The sequence below is a fragment of the Psammomys obesus genome, unplaced genomic scaffold (genome assembly GCF_907164565.1).
Source record: "Psammomys obesus unplaced genomic scaffold, mPsaObe1.curated_primary_1811, whole genome shotgun sequence".
NCBI lineage: Eukaryota > Metazoa > Chordata > Mammalia > Rodentia > Muridae > Psammomys > Psammomys obesus.
Genome location: NW_026596256.1, coordinates 5480437 through 5494311, shown reverse-complemented (window position 1 = coordinate 5494311; position 13875 = coordinate 5480437). Strand labels below are relative to the sequence as shown.

At 46.7% G+C, this 13875-nt stretch overlaps 1 protein-coding gene across 5 annotated transcripts in view; it reads right to left on the bottom strand.

Moving 5' to 3' along the window:
• The window catches only part of Dclk1 (doublecortin like kinase 1), a 277895-nt gene that overhangs the window by 166073 nt on the left and 97947 nt on the right, over positions 1–13875 (bottom strand). The window lies entirely within an intron of this gene.

Sequence of the window (13875 nt, the reverse complement as noted above, 5' to 3'; positions counted from 1 at the left end):
AACTGCCCTCCTAGGCTGATAGAAAGAATGCAAATTGTGATCAGATCATTTGCAGGTATGTAACAGACATCATGCAGATATACAGGAAGAGGCAAAAGGCGGTCCTTAAGTCGCTGCTGGTGGTTCTCAGACTTGCAAGTTCATCCTTGGAGAGTGAGGGGAGACATGAGGGCAGAATACACCTGCAGCATCCTGCTTGTCTTTTTATTGTACTGTTTTTGCAGTGGAAAATGTCTCTAACAGCCGTCAGACTTCAGACAACTGCAAGGACCAGGAACTGCAATCAACATGACATGAAAAATAGCATTCTCTCCCCTGTGTATTACTCCGGTTCCCTTTGCACTCAAAGAACACAGAGCAGGAACTACACTGATAGAAGCTCTCAGCTTGCCATCCCTGAAAATCACATTCTTTTCAAGGGTCTGATGAGCAGGCAACTGAACAGACCCTCTAAGCTGAAACATCTGTCCCTGCCAATCATAACTTCCTTGAAGACAGAGGAAATGAGATCCAGGCAGGAAGTGCCTTGATGAGCCTTGTGAATCCATGAGAAGGGCAGAGCCACTCAACACAGAGCTTGAGATTGAGGGCCTCTCTCCTTCATCAATGGGTCAGCTTCCGAGGCACTCACAAGTTTTAAGCCCAATTCTAATGCTGAGTCTTAGTCACTCCGACTAGGTTAAAATGCTGGTGCATGACAGCTATGACTATAAATACATTTGTGTAAAATCACCATGACTTAACTTCTAAAGTAGTGGAGCTGCATGCTTCTCTCTGCCTCACTCAAGCTTCACACTGACCTTCAGGGTCCAAACATATGAAATGTCGGCAAAATATTTTAAAACCAATAAATGGCTTTGTGTGAACTTTTACAGGGAACAAAATAGTTGCCTCATTGTTTGGAATATCTTGGTGAACGACTTTGCTTGAGAAGAATCAGGCCGTATTTGGAAACAGGGTCATTGCTGATGTAATTAAACCTTGAGTGATCCTGGAGCTGGGTGGACCCCTAATCCGGTATGTCTGGAGCCAGTACAAGATGAGGGTATCAAACAGAGGCGTGAACACAGAATGAAACACAGCAGAGGTGGAAGTGCTGAAATTGTCAAGAACTCACTTCATGCTGTGAAGCCGAAGCTTTCCACCAAATTTTGGGCCTGCCCAAGTTACCAACATGGAGCTTTGATTTTCAGGGTGTTTCTACAATTGTGAGATGGCTAACTTCTTACCACAGTATTACAACAACTTAGAATGACATGGTTTTCAATGAACGGATACTTCTACCACCAAGAAATACTGGTTAAATTTTACTGTACTTTAAAATTAAATTTTAGAAAGATCATCTTTTTCATGATAAAAATTTTCAAGAGGCAGTAAAATCTTTTTGCATTAAATTATAATAATTGAGGATAATCAAGAATTATTATAACTCAGCTTCTCTGCAGAGATGAATTAAATTTAGAAGATAAGTGGGTGTCTCAAAATCACAGAATTAAATGCATTGAGAAGGAATATGCTGGGAAGTGCCAGGTTCTGAGAATTTGCAATTTGGGGTTGTGAGGAAAAAGAAGGGGGGGCATTAGCAATGAAACTGTAAGAATTCCAGAAGCAAACATTTTATAAAATAAAAGATAGACATGCAAATCTCATGAATGCATGATTTCAGTAATCATAGTCAGTTCTGAGGCCTTCACCCTTCCATCTTGCTTCTCTTTTAGGCAGGCTCATCTCTCCTGAGTCTGTGCCTTGGTGAGGTTCTTAAGTCAGCTGACCAGATCATGGCTTTGCATTTCAGCAATTCAAATCTTTGTAAGTGCCTTCTTGGAATATACTTTTAGGTTACTTGAATACAAGTTTTCTTGCACATGGAAAAGAATAAACCATCAAAAAATATCTTGGAAGTCATGACTTCCTAGGATTTAATAAATGAACCATGGGCTAAATCGGACCTTGTTGCCTTTAAATTCTTTATTTTATTTATTTTATTATTTATTTATGTTTTTATGTGCATGTATTTTGCCTACACGTATTTCTGTGCACCATGTGCGTGGCTGGTACTCCAGGAGGCCAGAAGATGGTGTTGGAGCTTCTAGGACTAGAGTTACACGTGGTTTTGAGCCACCACGTGGCTGCTGGGAATTGAACCTAGGTTCTCTGGAAGAATAGACAGTGTACTTCACCACTGAGCTACCTTTTCAGCTCCAGGAAAACAAATTCATTCCATTCCCAATATATGTGTTTATGTGCACACACATTATATGTATAATTACATACAATAATATGGAGACAATATATACACAATATATTGATATATAATATATAATTATTATAATATATATTATATAAACACATCATATATATGTGTGTGTGTGTGTATGTGTGTGTGTTCATATATATGGTGTGTTATCCCTAAGTTGCCTCCCAGCTCAGCTGCCGTTGGCACAGGTGCCAGTCCATCACACAAGGTACAGTGCTTGCATATAATCTTCACATATCTTCCTGCATGCATTAAAGCCTCTCTGGGCCCTCATGACGCTGGATGGCGGGTAAATGCTGTGTAAGCCATCGTTACAGCACATTGTTTAAGGAAGCATGTACACTTGCCCCTCTGGATGCCGTGCCTGTTTGAACTGCAGCTGTGGGATTCACGAACGCCCTGGGTCTGCTGCCGTTGCAACAGGGACTGTGTGTGCTTTTTAGCCTGAAATGTTTTCTACCTGAACTTTTTGTGTGTGTGTGAAAAAAAAGTTTTCAGCTCCTGCTTGTGTTACAATATAGGCTGCTTTGACATGAAACCTACAAGCAAGTAGTTTCCCTTACATCCTCAAAGGTCTCCAGGACATGATCCCAGAGGTATCACCACTCTTCTAAACACAGCCCAGGTCCTTCAGGACAGTGTCAGCCATGATGCTAACAAGATTTACACACAGCAGTCTTTCAGGGTTGGAGGGACATTCCTGTCTACACCAGCAAGGCTCTGTTCTGTGTGACCCACGAGCCAGACTGGTATGCATAGACACCCAGATGCCTGGATGTGTATGGCCAGTTGATATAAAGGATAGCCCCACTGATTCTTCAACTGACAGCTGACTGGGTTAACAGGAGCATCTAGGGATTGGTACTGTGCTCGCATGGCTTTCGTTCCATTTAGTGCTGGCATGGGCAAGCCTTTGAGGTGTTTTCCTAATTGGTGATTGATGTGGGAGAACCCAACCCATTGTGGGAGGTACCACCCCTGGGCAGATGGTTCTGGGCTGTATAAGAAAGCAGGCTGAGGAAGCCAAGGGGTAGCAAGCCAGTAAGCAGCGATCCTCCATGGCTTCTGCTTGACTTCCAGCCCTGATTTCCTTGGATGATGTAAGGTGAAATAAACCCTTTTCTCCCCAAGTTGCTTCTGATCATGGTTCTTCACAGCAATAGAAACCATACCTAAGACAGAAACTGGTACTGGGTCATGTGTTTTAGGGAGGATTTCAGTGCCATTTGAACTTCGGGCTGGGAAAGCCATTGGGTGCTTGGGAGCTTGGAAGATAAGGCCGAGAGGAAGTGCAGGGGATTGAGGCCTGGCTTGTGAAGTTTCAGAGCGAGGACCGAGAGTCCCCAAGGACTCATTAGGGCCATCTGATAGCTTGAATTTAAAAACATTTAGGTGAAACCTTTGCTCTGCTGGGACAATTGATACTGGTCAGGTGGGGCTGAAGAAAGTGTACACACACACACACACACACACACACACACACACACACACCATGCCACCTCTTCCAAGAGAAGCAGCTGGAAGCTCTTGAGGATCAAACCCACACTGAATCTCTATAAACACTCACTGTCTCTCTCTTTCTTTCCTCCCCGGCCTACAATCTTTGTAGCTCACTGCATTGTTACATTTTAGCCAGTGTTTCCACCTTGCCATCAAGGGCCCATAAAAAGCAAAATTTGACTGAGCCATATATATTCTTATTTCACATCACTCAGATATTTGAGTGATCTAAATAACTGTTCAAGTATAAACACTAATAAACAAAACCAGAACTCCTCCACACTCCGCCTCCAAGTTCCCTGCACCATCCAATCTCTCCTCTAGGGGTCACTATGTCTAAATTGCCGTTCTCAGAAGAATGGCAGCCATCTTCCACTGAATGGTGTCTTAGCAACAAGGCACACAAGTGTTTGGGATTTCAAGAGGTCTGAGCCATGAAACCAGGTCAAATATCAGATGATATTACAATGTGTACGGTAATAGAACCTGTGGTTCCTGAGAGTGCTAAAACCTCTCAGACTACACGCAAAGCCTCAACCTTGAAACAACTACAGGGTGTGGGGTTAGTGCTGAAGAACTGTTCTTAGTGAGAAAGCCATATAACACAGCTGTTGAGGCTTAAAAACACACATGGGTGGTGATGGCGGGGAAACAACAACACTTAATTATTGGAATTGAACTCATCCTTCCTGTCTTTAAAGCTATCAGTCAATTAATCTGATGAAGGGCTCTCACAGCTCGCTGGGAGGTACCCCCAGGGGCCTGCAATTCTAAAGGGGGGAGAGCTTGCAGGGGTGAGGAGCTGTCATGCCTCTGCACAGGGTACCTTGCAGGGGGGAGGAGCTGGGGGGCACCGACGCCTCTGCACGGGGTACCTCCCTTCACCACTTCAAGCAGCAGAGGTAACATTTTTCTTCCCTTTCTGGAGTGTCAAAGGAGGCTGCTTGAACTTGCAATGACTATGGTATTTGACAGGAAAAAGTCAAGTTAACACACAATTGAACACTGAAAGCACACAGTGACAGTGACGTTCTAGTGTGGCCCCTGTGACTTAGTGTTAGAATTTCCCTGAGACATAACCGGAAGGTTGCCGATTAAATGCTTCTCTCCTACTGGTGAGCCACATTGCTAATTTCTTTGCTGCGGCTGGAAATCGAAGGTAAAGCCATGCACACTAGCCCAGGGCTCATCCCTGAACAGCAGCCACAGCCCGGGGATAAGTTTCTGATTCGCAGCTCATTCTTCCCGTGTTTCCCATTCACAGACAGTTGTATTTGCTAAGAGAAAGAAAACCAAAGAACAAAACAAGAACAGAAATAGCTCCTCGTCCAGATCAAGCGTAAAGGATAGCTGTGCAGGTGACTAACTGCCTTCTGCTCCGCTCTGCACAAAAGCATTTTCCTGAGGACTCACGGAGCCTCTGAGCCATAATGTTTTCCGGCCTTTCCTAAAACCAGCCAAACAAGAAGAAAACGGGACATTGTGCAGTGCAAAGCAAAATCCCATGTACTGTTTTCCCAGGGTCTGCGGTAAAATTCTGCAGGTTAGAAGTGATAAACTAGAATGGAACAGGCATGCAGTCTGGTTCGGGTCTCTTAGGACACAGAATGTGAAACGCCTGTGGTTCTGATCTATCTACCCACAGGGCAGGGATTGAACGATGGTATCCCTGTGAGGCAAATCGAAGTCCTAACCACTGCCGTGGATGTGACCTTTTGGGAGAGGGAGAGGAGGGCCTTGAGGGATCATACTGAACCAAGCGCACTGCCTTTAAACCCAGCGCCAAGAGGCAGCAGAAGATGGGACAGGGATACAGTAATGGAGGCTGATATTGCTAGGACATTCGTGTGCCTATGGTCCATGATCACGCGGCGATACCAGAAGGAGAAAAAAAGAAGGAAGACTTCTCTCCAAGGCCCTGGAGGAAGTGGGCGCCCATTGTCACTCCAGCATTGGGCCTCTGGGATCCATAGCTGAAGGCAAATATATTTCTGTTGCTTTCAGCCAAGTGGATGGCAATTTGGCCTGGCTGTCCTGGGAAATGGATGCATCATGCCCTCCAGGGTGAGGTGTTTGTTCCTTGGGAGCCCTGCCTACTGTAGGGCCAGGATGTGGCTACCCAACACACACTTGGGTGTCAAACAAGCCAAACAAGCTGCCAGTCATGGCCTTAATGTTTGTGTCTCCTACCAAGCCCCTAAATGCACAGATTGAATCCTCACCCACCCCAGTGTAATATGAGATGAGGCCTCTGGGAAGGGTCAGTGATGAGATGGGCCCCAGAGAGAAGCCTTTTCTGGCATGTGAAGGTACACCATGAAGGTGCCATGCCCGCCACCAGCTGGGCGACAGTGCTCACACCACAGAGCCTGCCATCATCTTGACCCGGCCTGGACTTCTCACCTTAGAAGCTGAGAGGAACTCATTTCTATTGCAGATAAACTAACTGCCCAGCTCCTTGGACCTGGGTTTCCTTCCAACATTTTGTTATGACTAAGGCACTGCTCCGGTTTCTCACTCAACCAACCTTTCTCTTTCCTGTAAGGACCATGATTCTCAAGTTTTGTTTTGTTTTTTTTTTTCATGGTTTCTTGGCAGCTTCACTTTCCCAGGACGGTGAATCCTAAATTTGCCCCAGACAGCAATGATTCTGGTGCACACTACCAGATTAAAAGGAAATATTCTCCCATGTTGGAGACCATTCTCTCACATTGACAATATTTTTGTGAATAAGAGAGAGTTCCTTAACCAATCCTGTCTCTAATATTTTGCCCAAAAGAATGAAAGTTAATTTCACACGTACTTTTTTAAGACCTAAATTTTATTTAATTTTGACTAACACGCATTAATCTAACACATTGCTGGGATTCTCTTGACCTTGCTGAAATCCAGGCTGAGGGAGAGTGAGTGGTACAGGAAGCAGAAGAAGCAGCCCCCGGTTCAGAGACCTTGATGTTAGTCACAGAGCACGTCCATACATGGGACGGTAGGATACGAGGAGACTGGGCAGCCTGGGACCGTCCAGGGCCAGGAGAGCAGCACTGAAGGAAAATGGCGTTCGAGTAAGAAAGACAAGCCGCACAGTCACAAGTCAGACAGCACATATGTCAAGTAAGAGCAGATTCCCATGATCCCACCCAATTGACCCTGAAAGGAGAAGCGAGGCACTGGTCACAGCTTGGACTGCCAAGCAGAGCTGTCCAATGGACTTAGCCTGTCTGTTAGCCCAGCACCATCCTTATGAATACCATTAGGCAGAAGAGGATGACTGAGTCCAATGTACCTGGAGCCCCGGGACAGGAGGACTGAATGGAAGTTTTCTGAGGAACGCTTGTTCTTCTGACACTCGGGGCAGCTCCTGGGAGCTGAGAAGGTGTCTGATCAAAAAGCCAGTATGAAGGCACTCCTGGGACCCAAAGGCTGCCAAGACAACCCTGGTGAAATTTCATCCAGCTCCTCAGACCCAGCTGGCACAAAGACAAGGATCTTGTAAGAAACACCCCTGCTGCCAGGCAACACAGCCCCGGGTAGGAAAGCTGACTTCCTTCTGATGTCACATGAGATCCAGCACTTCCCAGCCCGCACCCCAGCATGCCCCACAGCACCTCCTTTTCCAGCCACAGACTTAAAATCCTCTGTGGTGGTGGCGGGGCCCATTACTCTGACTTCTGGCTCTTCCCCTCCCTTGCTGTCTCTGTGGCTCTCAGGCGCACACCTCAGGCTACGTGTCTGACCAGGCCTCTTGCCACATTCTTCTCATCTCCTTGCCTAGCCTCCAAACCACTTTCAGGCAAATTCTTGCTTCTTGTATGCTCTCGGTTACCCAAGTCAGTCAGCTTGACATGTGATGTTGATGCCCTACTAAGCGCTCGGCTGTGTGTGTATTTACATGTGTGAAGAGGGGAAGAGAGAGAACTAAACACAGATGGATAGATGGTGTTCAACAAAATTTACTAATCCATGTGCGAATGAATGGTAAAGAGATCATGAATTGCTAGTGGCAGAGGAGTTGGTGGGGAGCGGCAAGACACTCAACATACTCCCAAGTATGGAGATTGGAAGCCCAAGGTCGCTGTCTCAACAGGACTGGCATCTCCTGCAGCAACAGTGCTCTGTGAGTGACCATGAGAGACGCCCTTCCATTCCTCCAACCTCTCCCAGTTTTTAAGCGAGGCATGACGGGACACAGCTCTATTAACACTTCCAGGCAAGTCAGGTGAGCCAGGCTGAGCCATTCATTGGCAGAAGGCCCTGTGTGCTGAAAGGCAAAGCCTAGGAAGCAACCTGAAGGTTTAAGGGTAACAGGCTCAGGACTTCCTTATTTAAGGAAACAAACTGAAAAATATTAAATAGCTGTAGAGGAATGTTTACTCAGAACACAGCTGTTCTGGCAAGAGATCACATCCAAAGACCTTCTGTGATCCAGATGGAATACAAACTGGCCTTTAATCCAGGAGACAGAGGCAAGCAGATCTGAATTCAAGGCCAGCCTGGTATAGAGCAAGTATCAGGTAAAGAAAAGCCCTTAATCCCAAACAATGAAGGTAAGGAGAGTTTGTAGAAGGAAGTATCCATGTTTGAAAATTATGTCTATCGAGTGGCAGAAACAGTGACGAATCAGAGAAAGAGTTGACAGAAGAGGATACACCCAGCTCTCATGGGAAGAGAGGAAAGGGAAACTACTTAAGGAGCAATGCAGAGAGAGAGAAGGCAGGTTGCAGAGAGAGAGAGAACTCAGGTGAAGACCGAATAAGCCAGAGAATGAGAACGAGCCAGGAGATTAGAGTAGATTGCTTCAGTTAGTTTGAGGCCAAGCAGAGCAATTCAGAGGCCGAGACAGAAGCCAGACTGAATAAGTCAGCTGGGAGAGGAGTTTAAGCCAGAAGAGCTGAGTTGAACCAGCCAGCCAAGAGCTCAGTAAGAATAAGAAGGGGTGAGCTTATTAAGCAGTAAGTCTCAGAGGCTGAAAACATTCTAGGTCTAGATTAGACTGCATTGAGGCTAGGAGCTTCCTAGGACTAGGCTTAAGTTAGCAGCCGGAGGCATTAACACTGCGACAATAATTACACCAGGCAAATAAAAGTTACACTTACAAACAACTCTCTCCAGATACTACAAAAAGGCCAAAATAACATGTTGTATTTGGGGTATACATGTATTCAAATTGTGTCCAACATTCCTGAGTAGGCCTTAAGAAACCTGAACACAGCTGTGAACCGCAGAAGTGCTATGCGTGCCACTCCTCTCAGAGGATCTGCGTTGGCCTCCTGGAAAATTCCTATCCGAGAGCTTCTTTACCGAGGGTGGCGAGAGGGACAGGCACGCCAAACACCCAGAGCTGGCCCCAAATAAGGCAGCCTCTTGTCCTCAGCTGCCTGTGCTCAGCTCTGGCAGCACACGCTCACTGGTCTGAGCACAGTGGGTTTCCTTACTATGGCTGAGGGCGAGGTGAGATTGGCTCTAGAATGCGTCCTGATCACCAGTATCAGCTGCGGGCCATCAGAGACTAAGGTCGTGATAAAGAAGTCCAGGAGTCTCACCCCAACGGCGTAACTGGCAGAAAGACGCTTAGTTCTCTCCCATGAGTAAATCCGGGGTGGGAAGAGACAGCCCTGTCGCAGTGCCGAGAGGCTGGACCGGCTGGCGCTCCACCGCGGGCAGCAGCCCCCGTTCAGACGCGTAGATTACAGGAAGCAGGATGGACATGTGTCCTCAGAGGAGGTCTTAATGGCTCATTACTCCTGCACCATTATAAATTGGCGTCAATTTCAAACATGTCAGTGAATTTCCATGATATTAATAATGTATAGTAAAACCACACTCGGAAGAATTGATTTTCTTTTCGCTCTGTGAAACTTATGTTCTCCTTTCTCCTATAATAAGTCCACGTATGATGTTCTTTATTATGAACTGACTTTCGTTATTAATCCTTAATATTAGATTATAACCAAGGGGGGAAATGTAGGCAGCAGAATGGTTTGCCATCTTGGTAACAGAATAGAAAATTTAAAGGCGCAAAGGGACAACATGCAATATCACAATTGTCCACATGGTGGCAGGAGAACTCCAGAAAAGTCGAGCTTGACCTGCAGCGATTATGCTGAACTCTACACACACACAAAGCCACCTTTTACAAACCCCATTTCGTAAAGGGATACGGCAAAAATGACCCTAGTTAGCAGAATGGTGGGGCTGACTTCGAAAAGAGTTATGAAATCAGCTTAAGTCTTAACAACTTCAAATCTAATTACAGTAAAGAACTACCAATGTGCTAAGCTCCTCCCACACACTGCCTTCTCTGGTCCTCCGGAGGGGGGGGGGGGGGGGAGGGACCGGGACACACAGGACTCTGTTCTTGAAACGGAAGCCATGTGTGTTGTTGTTAAAGACGAAGAATGTGAGCCCTCCAGTTTAGTCGCTAGCCAATCTGTCCCCAGTCTTGCGCAGGGCTCTGCTAAGCAATGACACCTGGGGTCCCGAGAGGTCAGGCCACGACGGAGGCAGTGGGACAGTTCCTGTAAAGTAGTGCCAAGCGGCTGCCCAACAACCATGAAGCGGTGATTGACGGCGCCCCCCGATCCAGATAGGCAGGCCCTGCAGGGGTTCAGGACAGACAGACAGCAAACATGCCAACGGGGTGAGAGACAGAGAGCATCTCTAAAGCACTCCTGCCTGCCTCTGAGTCCTGCGGTCCTCAGATCTGTGCTTCTCTGCCTCCTCCGAGGCCTTGGCTCTCCCTGCTTTCCAACTCCAGTGCCAAAGAACTGACTCATAGCGAGCTGAGCCCAAGGGGGATGAACTGGACACTTCTTTTCTTTGGAAAAGATGCTGAGTCGGCTCCGACGTCAAGTGTTGATTCACAGGGAACAAATCCTGGTGGCAGCAGGCCAGCCCTGGTCATTTACCTCATTCAAGTCTGGCCGGCTGGAGCTTAGCAAGCCTTTGCAATGCATTACCCTGTGGTAAGCGCTCAAAGTGATCTTTGTCTCTGCGGAGGGGACCACATGCAGGCCACTGCGTCCTTCTTGCAGCAAATACGGCAGATTCTCTGCACGCACTGGCCCTGTGCCCGCTGGATCCCAGCACAGTGGCCCCTTTTTGTCCCCGACCTAAAGTCTGCCATCAGAGACATAATGGAATGTCCTAGTCTGGGGTCAGTCAGAAAAACCGTTTATTATTATTTTTATAGTGTGGTAAAACAGTCATCACATAAAAGTTACCATCTTGAATGCTTTCATTACTCACTTTTTCATGAGAACTGCACCACTGTGTCTCTAGAACTCTTTGTCCTTTCAGACTGAGACTAGGTTTTGGCTGACTCCTCATCCTTTTCCTCCTCCTTGTCAGACACCGGCTACATTCTGTCTCTATGACTTTGAATGCTCCGAGCATCTCATAAATTGTATAGAATTGGTCTTCCTCCGCCACTACCCCCATAATACCCTCACGATTCATTTAGCTGTAGCCTGTGATGAATTTTCCTTTTTAAATCTTGTTATTATTTTGTAATTAATTGGTGAGCTTTCATTGTTTAGAATAGCTTCGGGTTTGCAGCAAAGCTGAGCAGGAGTTGCAGTCCCAGACTCTCTTTACACAAACACACACACACACACACACACACACACACACACACACACACACACAGCCTTGCCTCCCATCAACATCTCCAGCAGAGCGGTATGTTTGTTACACATAAAGACCCCACACAGACACATTGTCACATGATCTGTGGCTTCTACTGGGTTCACTTTAGCATATCTTGTGGCTCTGAATAAGCCTAGGACATGTTCCCACTACTGGAGTGTCATGCAGAATAAGTTCACTGCCTCAAGGAAGTCTCTGTTCATCTTTACTTTTTCAGTAAAGATTTTTTTTTTAATTTTATGTATATAAATGTTTGCCTGGGTGAATTAAGTGTGCCACAAGTGTGCAGTGCCCCTGGGTGCCAGAAGATGGCGACAGATCTCTGGGAACTGGAGTTCCGGACAGTTGTAGCTGCCATATGAGTGCTGGAAATCAACAGGGATTCTCTGGAAGAGCAGCCAGCAACTCTAAACCATCTCTCCAGCCTTTCGTGTTACTTTTTAAAAGTTGAGTGATATTCTGTTGTTTATTCTTTAGGTGTTTTTCTTTTTTTCACTGCTCTGAAGTTGAAACAGAGCCTTATAAAGACCAGCTGAGGGCTCTACCATGGAGTTCAACCCCCAGCCTCCAGTTTACTCATTCTGTTGAAGGGAATGTTGGTAGCTCGCTCCTTCTGTCCACTGTCAGCCATGCTAATGTAAACCCAAATGCACACATTTCTCTATCACTCAAGGTTTCCTATCAACTAGCAGGATGCAGAATGAGGGAGGGTCAGGGGCTGGCCATCTCCAGGCCCTAGAGGCCAGCACTTTTAGAAGGGAATGAAGGATCCACAAATCTGGCCACCTATGCCAAGGCTACCACCTAAAGTGAATTTCACCTGCAGTCAGGATACATAAAGTTCCACAAATTTTGAAAGCCAGATTGGGCCACTGTGAGGGCACAAGGTCAGCGCTAACAAGATCATCATTGTCAGCATCTGGAACCAGGGCTTTACTGTCAGCCTAGATTATGGTTTTGTTTGGTCCTAGGGAGATACTAGGATGTTCACTAGCACCTAGGGAGATGCCAAGGACTCCTGAGTGTTGGGTTTCAAGGTCCCTACTTCTTCACCATCATTTGTTTTATCTACCAAGCTTCCTGGATAGTTCAGAGTTGCTTGGATAAGCATGGAGGTACAGAGGCACATCCCTCTGCTACAGCCTTCCGTCCGATGGTTGCTCATCTCTGGACAGATTAACTTCTGCAAGGACCAGTACAGCCAAACAAAGGCTGCACCCAGTGGCTATCTTATAGTCCTTTATGAGCAGGGTCCAAGAAGAAACTAGTAAATAGAAAAGACAGCAATGCCCCCAGCAATCTGTGTCTTGCCCTTCTCTAGTGAGGGGTTACACTGTCCCATATCCTTGAGCCTCGCCTTTATAAAATGGGCAGAGACCAGTCACCAATCAACACTCTTTGTACAAGTTACTCGGTGTGAAAGCTGCATGTATGGGGCCAGGTGTCTCTGTGCCAGGCCGGAACCAGAGAGCCTCCACCGTTTTCAACTAGAGATGGCAGAGCAGTCCTGAAGGTCCCCTTTGTCTAAAGCCCTCAAAATGGTGCCTGACTTTCTGCTCAGACACATCTTTGGTCATCAAGGAGTTGTTGGGTGGGCATCCTCGCATGACCTCTGAGAGACACTGGCAGCCCAAACTGGGCCATCACTTAGTCCTTCCCTCAGACAAGACAACATGGTTGTAGAATAGCTCTGGGTGGTCTTCATCCTGGGATAGATCTGAACAGAGCCTGGGAAATAATTAACAGCTTCACATGACCAAAGACATAAGCGTCTCATGGTGGATGGGAGGCACTTTGTCTCCTCTCCAGCTGAAACGCTGAGCTGGAGGAGGCAGCAGACTATTAACCCTAGAGTTTCAGAAAATTCTGAACTTCAACCACCTCTGCTTTGTAAATCTGCTGTCTTTGTCATCTCTATTCTGCTCCCATGCCCAGGAGGCAGGGGATGCTCAGCAGAGAGGAGGAGTTTTTGTTGTGTTTGCCTTGTCTCGTTTCTATTCATGGCTCTTTTCTTCTATTTTCTAGAATTCCCCCTGATGCAGCTCTCACCTCTCCTCATTCCTCCCTCCCCAGACAGTGCTAGCATTTAAGCTTTGCCTTCCTCTCCTACCTCCCCATTCCCTGCCTCCTTTGGTTTTTACAGTTGCAAGCCACTCTCCCCACTCCTCTTTGTCACACACACACACACACACACACACACACACACACACACACACACACCAGCACACCTCCTGTGGCAGCACCCTGGTCCCAGAAGCACCATAATCCTGTCTCTGCAGTTTCTGTTGTCACCATGGAAACAAGCATTCACAGGCACTTCAGACAGACACAGCCATTATGGGCTGGTACCTGTCAGTCCACATGTGAGTGTGTGTGCTTAAAATAGAAGCTCTGCAAATAAAAACAGCAATTAGGGGAACCTGCACATCTTTGTGCATATGCAGAGCAGGGCTGACAGTGGCGTCCCTTTCCCA